The following is a 6000-nucleotide window of genomic DNA, read 5'->3' on the forward strand; positions in this document are numbered from 1 at the left end:
AAATTTGTAGGTTTTTGGCTGTATCATCCACAAAGGGTGGCCGTAAGCTGTGGAACCATTTCAGAGATGATAGGGCCCACATTTGAGGTGGTTCAAAAGGAAGCTCGATGGGGTGAATTGCCTCCCTGTCGCACCTGCCAGTGGAGTTTGGGAAACTACAGAGAGATTGGGGCTTTCTGTCTAGGTGTGATGCAGTCAGTGGTGGTGCTGGAGATGGCGCCAGCAGGTGTGTGAGATAAGGATGCAGAGCCTGGAGGACCTGCGGGCAGGTGTCTGATGCCGAACTGCAGTTCTTACTTTTGAGCGCACGGTGGCGCATAGTTCTCCGGTCCAGCCTGCAGTCTCTACGGCACCGCTGCCGCCACCTGCAGTCTCAACCAAACCTCTGGGTGGGCAGCGTGCAGTATGACAGCCTGAATGTCCAATCGAGCGCGAGGCTTTCGGCCACACAATGGCTCTAACCAATCGGAGATGATGAGAGGCGCGAAGGAGGCGGGTCCGTGGCAAGCCAGGCAGAGGCGCGAGGCCCTCCTCCCTCTCCTCCGCCTACTCCAGCCTCCGCCGCCTCAGCTTCCCGAGCGAGCCCTGCGGCCGCCGGAGCAGCTCCCGCGGCGGAGCGGGAGCCGGATGGTCAGAGGAGCCCGGCAGCAGCCGCAGCCGCAGCCGCGGAGTCGCCTGGTCCCCAGGTGGGGCGTGGGCTGTGTGGAGGTCGGGGGTGGGGATGGGGCCGGGGAGAGGGAGCGGGCCGAGAGGCAGTGGCTTGGGGCCGTGAAGCTTTCGGGGCGCCGAGACTGGAGGGGCGGAGGTGCAGGGAGTGCAGGGTCTGGGGGCCACCGGGGGTGGTAGCGCGGGCAGGACCCTGATCACACCTTCGAGGCCAGGCGAGCGTGACGTGTGCGGGAAGGGGCTCCGGGGAAGGTGAGGTGGGGGGCTCTGGGCCCGAAGGGGCAGGGCGCGGGCGCCCCGTGGAAGGGCCATGGAATGCGGGGAGCGCGGGTCTGGAGGGGCGGGGCTCGGAGGGGCAGTTCTTGTTGGGAGGGGTGGGCGCAGGAAAAAGGAGGTCGGAGGGGCTTGTGGGGTGATGAGGCAGACAATGAGTAGGTGGAGGTTTGGGGGAGCTGGGTCGAGACGAGTAGGGGCTGGGAATAGGAGGAGAGACTAGGAGGAAGCAAAGCAGGTTTGGGGCTAAGTCGCTAAGAAGACATTAGGAGGAGGGAGTCCGGGATTGCTTTCGGTACATAGGGGAAGCAGGGCATAAAGGGTTTGTTGGGTAAGGTATGGCTTTAGCAAGGTTAGACCCCCCCAGAGAGTACTACGTTTACTCATAGATTAGCACAGTAGGCCGGAGATGGATTCGTGGGTGTTACTTTTAGTGATTATCTTTTTTGTTTGTTCCGCAGACTGAGTGGCACAGCGGAGAAAGCACCTCGGAAAAGGAAAAGCAGGCAAGTTTCCTTTCTCCTTTGCTTCATGTTTTTCCATTTGCTTGACTGCACCTGTGCCACCCTGCATTATCTGCCTCTGTCAGTGGAAAAGGCTTTTTTGATTTAGAGCCTTTCAAAATGACTGTAACTACATGCAAGATTCTTTATTTTTGGACCTCAAAATACTACCTGTACATTTAAAAAAATGTTGGAAAGGACATGGTTACTTGAAGTATGGAAGCAGGAGTCCTGGTTGCATAGTGATTATGGTTGTGCTGCTAACCACAAGGTCAGCAGTTTGAAACCACTAGCTGCTCAGCAGAACAAAGATAAGGCTTTCTACTCTGGCCAAGAGTTACAGTCTCTGAAACCCATAAAGGCAGTTCGACCCTGTCCTATACGATTGCTATGTTGGAGTCGCCTCGATGGCAGTGACTGTTTTTTTTGGAGTTTTTTGCTTGAGCCATAATTTCAAGTTTTTCTCCACTTATATCTCTGGCTGCCATCCAACTTACAGCAACCCTTTAGGACAGAGTAAGATTGCTGCTTTGGGTTTCTGAGGCTATAAATCTTTCCCGAAGCAGAAAGCCCTTTCCTTCTCCCTCAGAGCAGCTGGTGGGGTTGAACAGTAGGCCTTGGGGTTAGTGTCAGCCGCCAGCAGGTTTCACTTTCTCCACCAGCTCTGTTTAAAAAGCACATGTGTTTGGATCATCTCCTACATGCCAAGTACCAGATGCCAGTTTATTTTTGTGTGTTGTCTTCTGTAATCCTTGAAACATCCCAAGGAAGCATGGGTCATTATCAGGGTTTTGCAGAAGAGGGAACTGAGCCACAGAGAGGCCTGAGTAACTTCCCAAGGTCACACATTTCATACATGTGAGAACCAGAATTTGAATCCAAGCAGGCTGACTTCAGAGCTTAAACTCTTAGCCGTTATGCTTGTGCTGTCTCTAATAAATGTAGCATTAGAACCAGGCTTTCCCGGCTATCAAAAGATATAGCGTCTGGTCTTAAAGGCTTGAAGGTGAACAGCGGCCATTTAGCTCAGAAGCAACAAAGCCCACATGGAAGAAGCACACCAGCCTGTGCGATCATGAGGTGTCGAAGGGATCAGTTATCAGGCATCATCAGAACAAAAAATCTTACCATAGTGAGTGAGGGCGGGGAGTGCGGAGTGGAGACCCAAAACCCATTTGTAGGCCACTGGACATCCCCTTACAGAAGGGTTTCAGGGAGGAGACGAGCCAGTCAGGGTGCGATGTAGCAACAATGAAAAATACAACTTTCCTCTAGTTCCTAAATGCTTCCTCCCCCACCCCCACCGCCCCACTATCATGATACGAATTCTACCTTGGAAGTCTGGTTAGACCAGAGGATGTACATTGGTACAGATAAGAACTGGAAACACAGGGAATCCAGGGCGGATGATCCCTTCAGGACCAGTGGTGTAAGTGGCGTTACTGGGAGGGTAGAGGGAGGGTTGGCGGGAAAGGGGGAACCAATTACAAGGATCTATGTGTCCTCCCTGGGGGACGGACAACAGAAAAGTGGGTGAAGGGAGACGTCGGACAGGGAAAGATATGTCAAAATAATAATTTATAAATTATCAAGGGTTCACAAGGGAGGGCGGGAAGGGAGGGGAAAAATGAGGAGCTGATGCCAGGGGCTTAAGTGGAGAGCATATGTTTTGAGAATGATGAGGGCAATGAATGTACAAATGTGCTTTATACAATTGATGTGTGTATGGATTGTGATAAGAGTTGTATGAGCCCCTAATAAAATGATTATAAAAAGCAGGCTTTCCTATGACTTCTTTTTCTTCATTGGATATTTGTTGTTGTGTGCTGTCAAGCTGAGTCTGACTCGGCGGTCTATGTGACGGTAGAAGTGCTCTATGGGATTCAGAGGCTGAAGGATTTATCAGAGTCAATCACCAGGCCTCCTTGCTACCCAGCAACTGGTGGGTTTGAAGTGCCACCTTTTTAGTTGGCAGCCAAATGTTTACCCTTTGTGCCTCCAGAGCTCCTGCATTGTAGATAAAGTCTAATGAACAGTGAAATGGCTGAGCAGTAGGAGAGTAGAGAGAAACCAAGTGTTTTACGTAGTCCATACAAACGGTGAGTGAGTTATTCCTTGTGTAACGAAGAGCATACTTTGAGGCCACACACACTTTGGGTGCATTGCACATAGGAGATGAGGTATAACAATTCCCTGCTGTACTTCCTTTTCACAGGTGTAGGCACTCGTCAAGAGAAAGTTAATGATAGTAGTAAGGATGTGGCCAATAGGGCTACTGTCATAGGTCATTCTTGGTATGTTATTGATCTTAGTTCATAGAAAGCTTCAGCAGTATGAAATGTGCCAACAGCCATAATTCCTTTGTCACTCTTTCTGCCATTGATGGAGACTCCTAGTGACCCTAGAGGACAGGATAGAACTGCCCTGTGGGTTTCCCTGTGAGACTGTAACTCTTTACAGGAGGAAAGCCCCCGTCTTTAGGCCTATCCTAAATAGAATAGTATTAGTACTACTAGTATTAGTTCTCTCGAGTATACTGCACACATGGCGCTGTTGAAAGGGTGGCTGTCATGACTGAGGAACTGACAATTTAATTAAGACAGATCCTCAGTTCAGTATTGGAAAACCTTAAAGCAATGTTTGGAACAACTTGGGCATGGGTATTTAACTTTTCACCTGTTAATGTTATCAAATCTCAACTATAAATGAAATCTTCCCAGTAAAAATTCAGTATCCAAATTGATAAGTGCTAGAAGTATAAAATGCATACCAGATTTAAAGATAGTACAGAAAAAAAGAAAGTAAAATGTATTGTGAAGACTTTTTTATATTGATTGCATGGTGAAATAATCTTTTAGGTGTACAGAAGTAAATAAAAATGTTGCATAGTAGGACTTATTTATTTATTTATTTTGTTTTTAGTAGGGCTAATTTAATCTATTTATTTTTAGAAAATAGGAGTCCTAGCGGCACATTGGGCTGTTAACCACATGGTTGGTGGTCCAAACCCACCAGCCCTTCCACAGGAGACATGAGACTCTCTGTTCCCGTAAAGAGTTTCAGTCTTTGAAACCCGTGGGAGCTAGTGCTACTTTGCCCTGAAGGGTGGCTTGATGGCAGTGGGTTCCGTGATTTTTGGTTTATTTCTTTGTACCTTTTTGGAAAATTTGAAATCATGTATCTGGTTTGCATTATATTTCTTTTGGACAGCACTGGATTAGCACTTATTCTACTTTCACACCCTTGTAGTAGCCTCTTAAGTGGTTTCCCTGACTCAAATCTGTAATTCCATTCTTAGGAGCTTTCTGTGGTTCTCCGTTGCTTTTTGAACATAATTCAGACTGATTAGCTCAATCATGTAAAAAGACTGCCTTTATCTTGCTCTGACCTAGTATGATGGTCATAGAAGTTCTCAATAACGTCTATGAAACATTCCATTTTAGATGTTAGAACTTCTGGTGAGTCCTTTAAGATGACTTAATTGTGAATGTAACCCTATGTTTCTGTTGCCTTTTGCAGAACTTTCTTTTCTCATTATCACTTTGCTTTGGGTTTTTGTCCAGTGTTACTTTCTCTCTGGAGTTTGGTGAACCATGGTGGCGTAGTGGTTACAAGTTGGACTGACACACATTCGTGAAACGTTCCATGTTTTTAACAGTGGCATGGTTCGGGCCAAATTCTGGAGCTACCTGCCTGCTAAGGCTATTGGACACAGGATTCCTGTGATGTTGTACCCCTCAAGGATTTAAACTTAAAAGTAAACAAATAAAATTATGCGTTTGTTTAAAAAAAATATTGTGAATTGACTGGATAGCAGTGACTTTGGTATTTTGATTTTGGAATACAGTCTTGCTTCTTGACAAGCTCCTGATGTTTAAAACTCAGCTCAAATGTTACATGCTCAGTAAGGACTGTGGCAACCTCCTCTTCCCACATTCTGCTTTGTTTGCTCCTCTACACACACCTATATGTAATGGTTTGGAATTAATTTGAATCTCAGATCTTTAAATACTAGTTGTGAGATCATATGCAGGTTAATTTACCTCCCTGAGCCTCATCTTTCTCATCTGTATGATGGAAATATAGTAGTTTTAATAGTAATAGTATATGGTCCAACATGGAGAAAATAATAAATTTTAGATTAAAAAGTACCATCAAGAAATCACAAAACAACAACAACAACAACAAAAATGAAATCAATAGACTAGAGTTTATTTCCCACCTCTTTTCAAATATGCATAGTATAAGCCCACTGCCATCAAGTGATTTTTGTCTTACAGAGACACTGTAGGACAGGAGAACTGCTCCCTAAAATTCCCAGTATTGATTTTTTTTTGTCATTTTGTGGGCTTTTGCAGCTCATCACAATTTATACATCCATCCTTTGTGTCAAGCACATTTGTACCTATGTTGCCATCATAGTTTTCAAAATATTTTTTTCTACTTGAGCCCTTAGTATCATCTCATTTCCCCCCTCCCATCCCCTCCCTCCCTCATGACCTCTTGTTAATTTTTTTGAACCCTCGTTAATTTATAAATTATTTTTTTATGTCTTTTT

Source organism: Echinops telfairi, unplaced genomic scaffold (assembly GCF_000313985.2).
Source record: "Echinops telfairi isolate 266 unplaced genomic scaffold, ASM31398v2 ScPeMD7_32;HRSCAF=126, whole genome shotgun sequence".
NCBI lineage: Eukaryota > Metazoa > Chordata > Mammalia > Afrosoricida > Tenrecidae > Echinops > Echinops telfairi.